A 16,188-nucleotide genomic window follows, 5' to 3' on the forward strand; every position below is an offset into this window, starting at 1 on the left:
TTTTCAGCACATTCACTATGATCACCAAGAATTTGTCTTGGTAAAACTTCAATGGCTATAGCCACTTCTTTACAAATTTCATCATCATATTCTCTATCTTCATTCCAATAATTTTTTAACAATCGATTTAATTCGTTAACACATTTCCATGCTAGTAGAACTATCGCTACGATTCCAATTCTTAAAACATTCGTGTTCTTTTGGTACCTTATTTGCTCTTTCTGCCCTATCACAAATTGAACAATACATATTATTTACTTCTAGCCATAAAATTTTACCAGTCTCTTGGCCAATTATATATACATCACGGGGATTAAACCTTTTCCATCTATGACATGTCCTTTCTCAGTGGCTATACGCAGCTCTTCTTTACCAGCCTTCTTCATACTTTCAGTAATTGCAGCTTTTAGTATTTTATGTGTATGACTTCGGTGGTTTCTGTAAGTTTCGTTATTCATACATTTTATACCAGCTGCAGCGAATAACTTTTTCATTTGGGTATAACCTGTTCCACTGTTGATTAGCCTGGTCATTTTTGTAAAATTATTTAATATCAATGAGTGCCGGGCTGAAAAAGTTTCCTTTTCATCTAAAAAAACAAATACAAAAATAATATAGTGAATGTGTGAATAATTAATGGACCCAAAAACTGATTGAATGGGAAAAAAGAGATTTTATTGAATTTTTGCAGTAATTTTCAATGTTTCTTTAAAAAAATGGTTCTTTTCTGTGTAGCTATACCAAAAATATAATATATATTTATATATCTTTATAAATAAGATCAGACTTTTGTCTGTACATTGCATAGAATTTGAAATTTCATGTTTAGTTTTTCTATTCGAGTAGTAAGAATTCCAAAAATGACAATAAAAAAAATTATGTATGTATGTATGTATGTATGTATGTATGTCTGTGTGTATGTATGTATGTATGTATGTCTGTACGCAATATTTTGTCCGGGATAAACACAAAGACTACTTGACCGATTAAAACGAAACTTTACAGTCTCTTTGGTCTGAGTCTAACTTAAATTTATAGCCATATCCGATTGAAAAATATTAAGCTGAACGAAATTTATAGCTTTTTTCACAAAATTCAAAAAATCAAAAAAATGCAAATTTTTTAAATTTTTTTGTCAAATTGATGTGACACTTTTTGTAGCTACTTTTTAATGTAAATACAACTAATTTTTACTATAAAAATGAAATATAAATAATTAATCCGAATTTTTAAGTCAAAATCATATTTTTGATTTTCAACAATTAATTAATTTTTTTTTAATATTGTTTAATTTTTTATTAAGTTGGTAGTGATATCGATTGATGTTTTTAAATTTTTAATTACATTCATTACATTTATTTTATTAAAAAGCTTAGAGTCATGAATTTGATGCCGATTACAAATTTTCTAAAATCAATTAACGTGAGAGTTTGCAAACAATTTCTATATTGATATTTTCAGGTTTTAAGTTTGAAAATTTCATAGTATGTATTATCATATTTAACGTAGAAAATAAAATATTTATGTTTAATATAAAGGGTATACAGTAAAAGTATCAATAATACTGAAATTTGACTTCAGCGGGCACTGGGACACAGAAAGTCCTTAAGATGCCATTAGGGCAAATTGGGATTTATGAATCAAAATTTTCTTTTTTTTGAATTCAAGGAATGTTTTAGAAATGACTTTGAAAATAAATAACAAATTCCTATTTATGAATTAAAATTGTTCTTCTTGAATTTTAGAAATGTTTGGGGTATGTTGTTGCTTTCCAAAATTCTATCCGGGCATTACGCAAAAACGGGTAAAATGTAAAATCCCATGTGGAAATTTTTAATAGGGATATGGAAAAATTATACCATACGGTTTTACATAGGAATCAATATGGTTTCCTTTATAAAAGTGGATCCCATGTAGATTTCCCATGTGGGAATGAAAAACGTGTTATAATTTCTACTAATACATTTAACAGAGTGTCTATTAATCGCAAAGGTATCCCGAGAAATAGCCGGGAATTTAATTCGACTAGAAAAATCGGGAATTTTCTTATCTAATTAAAAAAAGTTTTATTATATTAATTCATTTTTAAAAAATTGTTTTTGCTTTAATTTCTATTGATGATGTTATATGGGCAAATCTCTGAAAACTTTAACATTCGAATTTAAATTTTTTAAAAAAATTTTTTGTGTGCACAATTTTGATATTTTTGGTCTTACATCTTTGACCAAAATAAATTTCATTTTAATTACTGTACAACCATTATTTTGTTGCCTTCTATTTTAAAATATACATTTTTGGAAAGAAAATAATGTTAGGTTATCTAAATCTGTAACAAGATATACATAAACATTTTATCTCCTACACTTAAGTAAGTTATTTCTCAGTATCACAAAAACATAATTAAACATGAAAATAAATATAATAAACGTCTAATACAACTAATAAGAACAAAATCCCAATAAAAAAATTTAATGAAAATTTTTTACGTATAATTATTTGAATTAGTAACATGAAATTTTCTAATTATTTGATTGGCTGAATTGTTTTGAAGAAATATCGAGGATCTTAATATAACCTTGAAAAAACACTAACAGTTTCATGAACGTTTAATAAAAAATAAATAAATATTACTTAAGTCCCTTCCGTTGATAAATTTTTCATTCCGCGTTTACTTTTTCTCGCTTTTTACTTTCTTTTCTTTGATTTTCTTTCATTTTGTCACTTTTTATTACATTTTTGGTTACTTCGTGATAAATAACACGAAACAAATAAATGCGAATCTTCAGATTGATTGGAAAACGATTGATTTGACCAAGCGACATATTTGACGAGCGACAATTTGAATATCCACGTAAAAAAAAATAATTAAATAAGAATTAGAATAAATAAAAACATATGCACAGTTTTAAATACATCTAAAGTGATATGTGCCCCAATTTTGGAGCAAATTGAATAAGAAACTTTGGAGAAATTAATGATTTGACCAGCGACATATTTTCCGTAATACACCAGTATCACAAGTATCCAACAATTATTTTGCTTAAAATATAGTTCAAAATAAAAATAAAAATCACGCACATAAAATTTGAATTACTATTCAATTGTGCCTCTTATTTCAAATTTTTTCATTTAGTTTTTTAATGTTTATTTTATAAAACCATTTTGATTTGACCAGCGACACAAAAACTGAGGGACACTTTTTAGAAGATTATATCTTTTCTAATTTTTACTTTTTATTCTTTTAAGTTTGTTTATGGAATTCTTAAGATATTTTTAAATACCGTCAACTGGGGCTATTTTGTGCATCCGGGGGCTATTTTGTGCACGCGAGTTTTTTGATGAAAAAAATTATTAAAATGAATTATTTTAATCTGCTATTTTGTAAAATGAAAGTTTGATTACATGACAATAGAGAGCACTAAATGTTATTATTTAATTCTTTGTCAATTAAGAGAAAAAAATTCCTAAAAACGGAAAATTTGTTTAAAAAATTTTGAAAGTTCGGAAAAATTATACCAGATCTTCTAGAGTTTTAATGTGTCTCATAAACTGAGTTAGATATTTGTTGTCAATTATGTTGTGATGATACATACGTAATGCGCTAATTTTTTATTCATTATTTTAAGAGAAAAGTGGAAAAAACTGAAAAACCAGGATTCCATGGGGCTATTTTGTGCACTTAAAAAAATCAAATATTTTTCAAAAATATTTTATTTAGTAAGTAAATAAGATTCTGTTTATCATTTTTATACATTTTTGTCTTACTTTTCTGTCAAAAAACTGTAAATACGTTAATTAAAATCATTAAAACGATTAAAAGCTCTACCGGTGCACAACGTAACCTCAAAAAATGAACTTTAATTAATATTTATAAGTTTTTCAAATTAGTTTTAAAACTATTTTCTCGTTTCTCTTAAAATGACTTGAAAAGCATATTAGATATTAAATTGTTATCTATTTAACCTTAAAAATATTTATTTCAAGTTTTTTAAAAATATCATTCAAAACTATTAAAAAAGCTCCTATTGAAATGATGTTTTAAAGTTATTTATAAGTGTTTAAACGATCATTTTATAATTATATTAGTATATTATTATAAAATATATATTAAAAAAAAAAAATGTTATTTACTATCTGCGTAATATACAATTTAAAGAAAGATTGTTAATGTTTAGTAAATTCAGATTTTAGCAAAATTTTAGTGCTTTATTTTATATTTTTTGTATAATATATCTACAAAAAAAATTTTACTAGGTCATTCTTTTTTTAACTTACTCTCAAATATATACACAAAAGATTTCATGAAGCAGAAACGATTAAAAAAATGTTTACGCAACATTATAGGAAAACAAAGTTCGATGCACAAAATAGCCCCATCCCGGGAGTTATTGTGTGCACGACTTTCAATGACTATAACTAAGACAAAAAAATTTTTTTCTTTGCCAAATTTATAGGAAAGCTTCAGAAGGATGTCCACAACATATATCAAAAGTTGATTTTCTTTATTCTCTTAATTCTGAATTTAAATAAATCTTTGAATAAAAAAAAGCTATTTGGTGCACAAAATAGCCCCGGTTGACGGTAGTTTATAACAGTAAAAAACGTGTTTTCCAAAAAAATCTTATTTAAACAGTTAAAATACTTTTAGAAAAAGTGAAAGTGACACTTGCGAACTCATGGTATTGTGAACTTTAATAAAGAAAAACATAGAAAAAATAAACAAAATAATTTATATCAATGGTTAAATCTTAATCCTTATTTTCTTTTTAAAAACATGTAAATATTTAAAAATCGTTAGTTTTTATATTTAGGCTGTTTAAGTGAAAATAATGTGAGGGACATAAAGGTTAAAAGTTTCAGAGATTCGCCCATATATGTTATATTTTTATTTGTCAAAATTTAAGACCTACTTTCAGATTACAATATAGGTCTTATTTTTTATTTTAGCAGTCGTAACGTGGGGCCTACTTGCGATACAATTAGTTTGAATTAGACTCTTATATAACTCCAAAAGCTGGTGGAAAATTAGTATTAATTATTAATGCATTAATTAAAATACTACGAACGCATAAAGTAATACAAATTGACAAATACTGTTCTGTAAATCTGAATTAGTTGAAAATAGTATTTGATAGAAAAAGTCATTTACTGATTCAAATGGTAATATTTTGATAATGAAATAGTTAATGGTAACTAATTATTAGTTTTTCTTAGTCAAATTAAATTCCCAATTGGTAGACACCTGTTCAAATATATTAGTAGAAACTAAAACCCGTCGAAGACGGGTACGACAGCTAGTTATATATATATAAGAGACTTTTTTCCCTAAAATTTGTTTTTTTAAATTCAAAAATTGTTGAAGATACGCCATTTTGAATTTTAATATTAATTTTATAAAATTTTGAATATCTTGGAATATTGTTTGTGGATTCTTATGAAATTTACACATTATTTAGGTGAAAATTTGTAATTTAAAATAAAAATAAAGTTAATAAAAAAAATTAATTTTTAAATAAAAAATTTTAGGTATATCTCCGGCTGCTACTCTTGATAAAATTGATTTTTAATAGATTTTCTTTAAATTTTGAGAAAATATTTCTTTGTAAATATTTAAATATTTAAAAACTCTTTGCCATGTCAAAAAACGAGATATTGTGGTTGACATTTCTTATTTTTAACATAATCGCATGTAAAAGTTAAAGTTTGAACTTCTATATCTCAAAATTTAGCATCGCAAAAGGGTTTTTAAATTTTTACCACATTTAAAGGGCACCCGAAGAGATATTTTCTCAAAATTCAAAGAAATTCTATGAAAAAACAATTTTTTCAAGAGTAGCAGCCGAAGGATTCGAATTTTTTTTAGCATCGACAAAGATTTTCTATGGTAAAATGCAGCGAAAATTTCTGTAGAGCCTTAAAAATTTCCAAAATTGATTAAGAAATTGTCGTTTATCATCAATTTTTAAAAAATTTAGGAACCGTTTGTACCACAGGCCGACAGTATTTACTAAACAAGAATCAAGCAATATTTTTCCGAAAGTTTTCAACGTGATAATTCCTAATCCAGCGTCATAATAGACCCTGCACGTCAGGTTTTCGAGGTATTTTAACTTAAAAGTGCAAAAGACCAGTTTTTTAACATCCAAAGATAATTGCTTTGACAAAAGTTCAATATTTCATCTGAAGACGCTACTTTTCTTCTTTAAAATTCATTTTGAAAATTTAAAATATTTCCATTTTCCTCTGAGTAATCGTTCATTCTGTTTACTGAGTTTGGCAAATTCTTTGAAAACTGAGTAAAAACAGACAAAATTTCGATAATGAAGAAGAATATTACTACAAACCAGAATATAAATTTCAAATACTTTTGCGTATTTTCGGTACAACTAATTGCGAATACGATGTCAGATTTACCAAATCGTCTGCCATATACGATCCGCTATTTTGAATTTTAGAAATCTGACATAGAATTTGTATCCAGTTATACCGAAAATCTGCATAACCATTTGAAATTTAGATGCTTGTAGTTAAATTCTTCTATATTATCGAAGTATTGTCTATTTCTCCTCAATTTTTGTAGAATTTGCCCAAATCACTAACAAATGAAGATTTTTAAAATTTCCGAAATGAAAAAAATTAAAAAACTGAGTTTATTTAAAATTTCATGTACCGATTTTTTCTTTTTTGTCTTAAAATTATTGTATGGCTTTACCGAAACGATACTAAAAGAAATTGGATAGGCAAGAACTTTTGGCTTTTTATTCGAAGCTCACCTTGTTGCTGCAGCTAGTCTTTTTCTACAAAAACTTCAATATCTCCGGAACCAGATGAGTCTTCATCAATTTTGTTTTATTAAATTTATGGTGAATTCATAAGGATTCCAAATATGCTACTAACATTTTTCTCAGAGAGGAGTAAATAATGAAAAATAAATTTTTTTAAAATTTTTTTATTTACATTATTTTTATTTTAAAGTACACATTTTTACCTGAAAAATGTGGACACTTCATAAAAATCCATAAACAATAGTCCGAGATATTCAAAACTTTATGAAATTAATATTAAAATTCAAAATGTCAATAAAATCTCTTTTTCTATAATATTATTAAGTTTTTGGGTCTATTAATTATTTATAGATCAACTTAAGTATTTTCGTATTTGTTTCTCTAGGTAAAAAGGAAACTTTTTCTGCCCGGCGCTCAATGATATCACCAGATTAAAAAATATCTTAACAAATCGCGGCCAGGCTACTGTTGATTGCACCTAATACTAACGCTTCATTTATATTTAGCGTTTCTTCATTCTTATTCGTAGTCCAAATCTTCGCAATCCACGGACATTTCTCGCAGCCATAAGAAAGACAAACGCGATTTCCTTCTCGTCTCTGATTACGCAATTTTACATCTGTAATTAAGCAAGCTGGAGTTGTTTGAGTAGCTAACTTAATAGTTAGCTGGTCCCACACTACAGACATATTACAGAGCAGTACTTCTGTCTCGTCAATATCTTCAATTCTTTTAAAGCCTTTTACTTTATTAATTTCTTCATCTAAATGCTCTTCCTCGTTATTACTATTGTTATTATTGTTATCTAATAACACATTCTCGTTTTCACCTTTTCTGATTTCTGTATTATTGATATCTTCTCTTTCTTCATTAAAGCTGTTAAAGCTAAAAGAGTTGTATTTAAACATTTCTCCATCGCTGTGAGACATATTACTTTTTTCATGGTCTAATAAATTAGTAGATTCATCAGTTTGTGATTCTTCAGACACCTCCATAATATTATCGTTTTCGATGTCATCGAAACTATCACCATCGGACATGCTAACTTTATTATTTTGACAAACAAACTTTTGATTTCGAGCTTTTGCTGTTTTTCTAATCTTCCTTTTTTTACAAGTTTACTTGTCATCATCATCATCATCATCATCATCATCATCATCATCATCATCATCATCATCATCATCATCATCATCATCATCATCATCATCATCATCATCATCATCATCATCATCATCATCATCATCATCATCATCATCATCATCATCATCATCATCATCATCATCATCATCATCATCATCATCATCATAACCATTGAGACTACCATTTTCAAGAATGTCACTATCGCGCAGAACATCAAACTTGTTTTCCAGTTTTACTACATTCTTAACACGCTCTAGTTCCCTATTTGTAACTCTTCTTTTTTTCTTTACTTTTTATTTTCTTACAGCTAGTTTCCAATCATCATTTTCATCATTGAAACAAACTTTTCCAGTTGTTTTAGCAAATGTTCTTTGATTTGGAAAGTGTTCTTGTAAAATCTCCTTTTTCTCAAAAATTGAATCATGTTGAGCAATTTTAGTTTTGTTTTCCTGATGCTGTATTATGTCCTGAGCACTAACGTTACTCATATTCATATTACTATTGCGATATAATATAAGTACTTTTACAGGATGGAGTTCAAACCAATTATTTTCATTCTCGTTTACTTCTATGTACGGGATGTTAATTCTGATTACTTTAAGAAGAGAAGAAACATCTGGATATAAGGTCACACATGCTGCATCATATTCTTTATTGTGATAATACTCATCCTTATTCAATTTGCCGAATTTATTTCTTGCGTGAGAATCGAACATCCAAATTTTAATGTTTTTCCTTCCAACAGCTATTAAGATGTTATTTGATGTGAGAATAGCTGATCCATCTGCTTTGAGGAAATCTTGTAGTCTATCTTCTAAATTCATGCAATCATACATGTTTTTCATAAGATGTCCGAGTTCAACTGGTTCCAACTGAATGTATCTTGTCAAATTTCCGATAGTAATTTTCTTCATTACTTCTTGAGCATTAAGATACATTCGATTCGGCTCTTGTTCACTTACATGAGGTCGTGACTCTATACTCTGTCTATAAATTTCATCTCCAATTAGAAGTACATTATCGACATCATTTTCTGTCCATAACTCAGGATCTTTGATGCTGCATTTGACTATTGCCACAGCTGCGTTAGCAGTACATTGTCTTCCATTGCTAAAACCTGGGAACTTTGTAATATTAGCTTGATGAAAAGTTCCCCTAATAATTTTAAAACTTTCATTAATTCTCTTTGTTTCGTCTTCTCTTACGACTGCAATATTAACATTCCTTATCTCTTCTTTTCCTCTACTCTCTTCATCTACTTTCTTATCTTCTATTCTTTTCCTGTCACTCTCTTCATTTTTGAACTCCTTTTTTCGATCTTCTATTCCTTCTTCAGCACTTCTTTCTTCAACACATTTTATATTTAAATTTTCAAAATCAACGCAGTACTCATTTTCTCTATCAGATACCTTAAAATCGCAATCCATTTCCACTTTTTCATTTTCTACATTCCACTTATGAACAAGAAGCATTGCCTCATTGTAAGTTTCACAACAATCATTTGATGATGAGAAACTATTTTTCGGCTGTACAGCTTGTTCATTTGTTTCATTTTCTGATTTTACTGAAGAGGAATTTTTCTTCTTCTCTCTTGCAGCACTAAATAATTTAAAATTTAAATTAATACTATTGAATGTAAATATATTAACATAATACATAATACAAAACAGAATACATAACATACACAATTCCGTTAAAAAAGATGACAAAATAATTTATGATTTTCAGAATTTCCAGTACAACAGAGTAAGTATATGAGTATATTATCTGTGTTTTTAAGCCCGAAAATTGACAAAAAGAAGAGTTATTTTTCAAACAGTATTTTTAAAATTCCTCAATTTTATTTCTTTTGAAAAACAGATTCTAGTTAGGACTATAACTACAATAGTATTAAACATGAGATTTGTCTGTTTTAGATTATTCGTTTGACAACAAAAATTCACGCTTATAACTTTACTTTTCTTCATGAAACTTAATAAATAATAAAATAATAGCGACATATTCCTCGTTCGCTCGGTTCACATTTTTCTAATTTACTTCTAGTTAAATACATTTTTATTATTGTACATTACTAGGGGAAGTGCGCCGGTTGTGGGCACCCCTACGTAAACTTCGACGGCAAGCAGACTTTACTGAACTAAGTATTGCAAGTCGTGTTCGTTGACAATACGGACTTTTCGTATTGATAACGAAACAAATATATGCATTTGTGTAATATCTGTGAGCATAATAAAGAAAATTTGCATTAAATAAATAAAAAAGTAATTTTGTATTGTTTTCAAAGAGCAACATATGGGTGTAGATTCGTTCAGAAAAAAAGGGTTAAATTTTTTTTTGCAGTGTTGTCATTATATTTTGTGATTTACCTTCGTGTTTAACCAAAATCCTGCATCACAAAATGTGTTGGTCTTTTTAAAAAATGACTGTCATTCCCGGTTGTGGGCACCTTTATGTTAAGGAAGCTCTACCATCTGAGAATGATGAGGACTACTGTCTCATCTATCTAAACTTTCTGTCAAGGAAAGTGACAGCCGCAAACTCCATTAAATGCGATGAATATAGTCGTTCAGTGCATTCGAAGTGCGTTATGTTATGCGTACTAGCTACTGCACATGCAAGCATTATGCTTTTGTTAGCGATGAGCATAGTGTAAAAACGTGTCAACATTTTTGTTCTTTATCCCGGCAAATTCTCTTAAAATAAAGAAACTTTCATTTTTTCTTTATTTGTGTTGGTTTCCTTCAATATTTTTCCATTTTTAGCGGATTTTTCAAGGGTGCCCACAACCGGGTACAAAAATTTTTTTGTCAAAAAATTCCCATTTCACTAAATTTCTAATAAAACTTTTTTATTTAAAGCAATAAATTTAATTCCTTCACTGACAGTCACCTTAGACCTCTAGCTTTAAATTCGTACACATATATTTGTATAATATGCACATGGAAAAATGTTATGAGGCAAAAACAAAAAGGTGCCCACAACCGAAACACTTCCCTTATAATATTAAAATTTTTTATTATTTATTAAATTAATAATATCTTTATTGCACAGGTTTACAAATTAAAAACTTTTTTTTGCCAATCGAACAAAACAATTTTTTTTCGAATAGTAGGTGTTTTTTAAGTAAGAAAATCATAGTTTTAATTTTTTTCCCTCGTGCAGTTTTTCTGTAGCTTCAAATTTTGCATTTTCGAGGTGCGACGCCACTTAAACTTACCTGTAGGAAAATTAGCTTGTCAAAATATAATAAATGAGGTATCATTGGAAAGGTTATTAAATTACCTTTCGATCCATAGATCACAGGATAAAATTCAACAAAAATTGAGAGAGTTACAGTCGATTAAAGATGAAATTTCATGACAATTTTGATGATTTTTAGACATTTGAGTAACTTCTACTATTTTTTTCTACATCAAACAGGAAAGAATGTTTAGGTTTTAATTTTTTTATTGATAGTCCATATCATTACACAAATTTTGAGCCCTTGTGGACCTCGATTGGATTAAAAATGACAATTCTACACTAAATTTAGTGAACGAAACTACATTCTTCATTTTTAGTATCCCTTAAACATTTGCAGCAAAAATTGAAGTAATAGAATTTAGTTAAGCTCTAAAGTTAGTAAAATCACTAATAAAGGATTTCTGAAATCGTAGATTTCGAATCCAATGTTAGTTTTCTAAAATTCAAAATGGCGGATCCAATATGGCGTCACGTTTTTAAAAATCGATTAAATTCGTCTTAAATTCGTTACTCGGGGGTTTTCGGGGTCGCTGATTACGAATATGATGTCAGATTTGAAAAATTAAAAATGGCGGATCCAATAGGTGCAAATTCGATGGATTTTAAAAATCTCGTTCACCATTATGAATCCATCCTTTTCAATTTTCGAAATCCGACATCAGATTCGTAATCAGCGACCCCGAAAACCCCCGAGTAACGAATTTAAGACGAATTTAATCGATTTTTAAAAACTTGTCCGCCATATTGGATCCGCCATTTTGAAATTTAGAAAACTAACATTGGATTCGAAATCTACGATTTCAGAAATCCTTTATTAGTGATTTTAGTAACTTTAGCACTCAACCAAATTTTATTACTTCAATTTTTGCTGCAAATGTTTAAGGGATACTAAAAATGAAGAATGTAGTTTCGTTCACTAAATTTAGTGTAGAATTGTCATTTTTAATCCAACCGAGGTCCACAAGGGCTCAAAATTTGTGTAATGATATAGTCCATCAATAAAAAAAATTAAAACCTAAACATTCTTTCCTGTTTGATGTAGAAAAAAATAGTAGAAGTTACTCAAATGTCTAAAAATCATCAAAATTGTCATGAAATTTCATCTTTAATCGACTGTAACTCTCTCGTTTTTTGTTGAATTTTATTCTGTGACCTATGGATCGAAAGGTAATTTAATAACCTTTCCAATGATACCTCATTTATTATATTTTGACAAGCTAATTTTCCTACAGGTAAGTTTAAGTGGCGTCGCACCTCGAAAATGCAAAATTTAAAGCTACAGAAAAACTGCACGAGGAAAAAAAATTAAAACTATGATTTTCTTACTCAAAAAACACCTACTATTCGAAAAAAAATTGTTTTGTTCGATTGACAATTTCACTGTAAACCAGTGTTGTTAATATATAGGGGAGAGTGTGTCAAACCGGCCATATCTCAATATTTCTGAAATGGTGACATTGGAAAAAGTGTTGTTTACAAATTTAAAGCAACCATGTCTAGTATACCTTATTTTTTCAATCTGACAGTTTTTAGCTTGTGATTGTGCAACGCTTGGAGCAAAAGTACACGAACGTTTCGAGCACTCGAGTGCATTCGAGTACTCGGATTTAATCGAGTACTCGAATTTACCCGAGTCCTCGAAAATTTCGAGTACTCGATACATCGAGCCGGCTTGGGCTCGGCTCGAAAAAATTTCGGCTCGGCTCGGAAATTCGAGCTTTTTGCACATCTCTAATTTATATATAAAATATATAATATATGATAGAAATATCCCAGTGGGTACCGGGACATGGGATGTCTTTAGTGCGTCCTTAGGACATCATTACGATGTCTATGTCCGTTCAAATCTCTTTCTATCTTCTCTTTTTATTCAATCTCTTTTAATAACCCTTATTTTCTCTACTTTTATCATTTTAATATTTATTTTTTTTCCTTTCTATCCCCATTTAAATCTCAGTATCCAGATGGAAATATTCCCGGGAATTTTGAGGGAAATAAAACCGGTAGCTACTACCGGTAACCACTACTGGAATTTTTTATCGCTAATAATGCCAAAAATCACTACCGGAAGATTTTCCCGGAAAAACTACCAAAATAATTACAGGGAATTATTCCGGTAGTGATTTTTGGCATTACTAGCGATAAAAAATTCCGGTAGTGGTTACCGGTTTCAGTTCCCTCAAAATTCCCTGGAATATTTCCATATTTATACTTATTCCCTTGGATCTACCGCAATCTATCTCTTTTTTATTAGATTCAAAAATCCCCTCCAACACTTCTTGAACACTTGTCATCGAGAGCGTTCTTGTATCGCCGTACTTATAATTATTTTTACTGTCTAATAACATTGAATAAAATTTTTAAAAAATTGGGCGGTATCTGACTTTTGTCCCAAAGGTTCAGGGTTCGAGCCCTTCTGCGTGCGAGATTTTTCAAATCTACTTTTAAGTGTTATGTGTATTCTGTCCCTGACCCTTTCATCTTTATCACACTCTTATTCTTAAGGGTAACATACATTTTTATAAAAATTTTAAAATAGAGAAACCATTCTAATGAAACATTGATGGCTGCTAAAAAGAAATACAAAAACAAACAAGTATTTTATTGGTTAAAACTCCCATATGAAAAAAATCCCGAAAACATCTTCAGTTGGACTAGTGCGCACTGGGTTCTTGTGCATCAAAGTCTTTGACAAGTTCTCTTCTACTTTTTAAGACACAAAAACAGCCACTCATCTTCAACATTTCAGGAAATACTTAAAATCTCATTACGAAAAAGTAATGCAAACATGGCTACTCGTGAATTTTATTGATATATATCTTATTGTTATATTATTAATAGAACGTCCAACGTCCTTCCGGCAAGACAAAAAAAACTAAGGTGAGTCTGTCTGAAATCGCATTGTAAAATTAATATGGATTTAACTAACATAACAAGAAATATATAATTGAAAAAGTGAAAACGTCAGCTTTCAGCGCATTTAAAAATCTAGTAGGTAAATTAAAACCCCAGGACTGGGTAGCTTAAAGAAGTTGAACCTTTTTTATATAGAATTTTTTCATGAATCTAAAAAGAATATTAAAAAAGGAAATTTTTTTAATCAAACAATTATGTCTCATTCTTTGAACGTTTCTGAAGAGAAAGAGATTGAACCGGACAAAAAATATTGATTTTTGTCGATATTACATTAAATTTACGAAAAAATGTTTTTTTACTTTTTAGAAACATAGAAAGTTTCAGGGCATTGAAAAAAGGTTTAATATTATTATTTTTAAAAGTCAAATATACAGATTTTTCGTCTTTTTGCTTACTTTAATCCCTAAAAGTGCAAGAAAAGAAAAATTGAATTCCCCTTTTTTAAAAGCCTTGTCAAGACGGCCTTTCAGAACGTCCTTCCGTTAGGACGGGCGCTTGGACGTTCTATCATTATATCCCAGGTAGAAATTTTAACTCTGTAATGACCAGTCACTGGGAAGTTTTTCTAGATTCAGGTCAGTGGCTGACCAGAAAATCTGTCAAGTGATTGATTAGAAATGTAACGTGCTGCTTTAGCAGTCACTGGTTAGATTATCTGGCAAGTAACTGGAGAGTTTTTTGCTCGAAACCCAGAGTATAAAATATAATTTTTTCCAGTTCTTGTTATTATATTTATAATTATTTAATTATATTTTTGTGTTTATTCAAATATTTAAGACTAATCGAACTCTAGACCCTGGAAACACAACGCCTATTCGTTACCACATAACCACGGTGACTAGATGGTAATTTATCATAACTACAAGTTTAAAATATGAAGTTCTATTCCGATTGTGACCAGAATTTCTGGCCAGTGACTTGTCAAACGTAATGATCAGAAATCATAACTAGATAAATTGTTTAGTCACTTGTCAGACACTTGACAGTTGACACATCTTATCTTGTCAAAATTCAGAAAAGTGGAAACTTTGGTTTTCAATCTTTTACCGTATGGAAAATGAAAATTATTTTTAATATCTAACTATAAATGTTTGACTAAGAGAGTATTTTATGGGACTGGTGCTTTATTTTTTCCATGGTCACTTTCTGTGTCCGCAGTTTCTTTTTTTGATATTGTCAAGATTTTCCGGCTAGAGATTTGGAAAAATGTAGAATAATTTTTTTAATAGGAGTTGGCAAGTTTTTCAGATAAGTGGTGGACCAGTTTTTCCAGGAAGAATCAAATAATTTTTCAAATCAGAGACTGACCAGCGTCTGAAAGGAAATATTATCACGATTATGATCAGATTTTCTAGTCAGTGACTTCACTGTAAAAACAACTGTCTCAATGTAAGACGTTTTGTCCCCACTTTTGAAACATTTGAGGTGTTTTACCTCAAAATTACTAAGGTAAAACACCTCAATTGTTTCAAAAGTGGGGACAGAAACGTCTTACATTGAGACACTGTTTTTACAGTGTTGACAAAAGTACTGTTCACAAAGAGTACAGTAAAAAAAGTAAAAATAGTAGTAGTAGTAATAGTAATAGTAGTAAAATATTTATTTTTATCTAGTGAAACTGGCCACTCACTTATTTAGGACTGGCCAGATTGTCTTGGCAAGTAAAACTCGCTCCCTACTCCACAGCTACTTGAAGGAAACAAGTAATACTTGACGAATTTCCACTTGGGATACTAGAGCCAAAAAAATATACCCGGGTCTGGTCGTTTACCAAGATCAAGTCCTTTACGGTTTTCAGTGGTAAAAACAACCCCTAAAAAGAGAGAAAGCAATTGTCTTGCAAAAAATCTATAAAAATGCAAAATTTTTATTCAAAAATTTTTTAAACCTCATTGCGACCATTACACATACCCTTACAAATATGTCAGGTCCAACTTTTAACTCCAAAACTACCCCTATTTCGATTTATTTAAAAAAATATTAAAGAAACAAAATTTTTTTGATTTTTTAAAATTAATCTTTGAATAATTGAACCTCCCAATTCTATAACTCGATCTGCGCCGGAACGTAATCTCTAATAGGAGTCAAGTAGAAGTGAGCGCCT

Source organism: Leptopilina heterotoma, unplaced genomic scaffold, assembly GCF_015476425.1.
Source record: "Leptopilina heterotoma isolate Lh14 unplaced genomic scaffold, ASM1547642v1 Lhet_58, whole genome shotgun sequence".
In the NCBI taxonomy this organism is placed as follows: domain Eukaryota; kingdom Metazoa; phylum Arthropoda; class Insecta; order Hymenoptera; family Figitidae; genus Leptopilina; species Leptopilina heterotoma.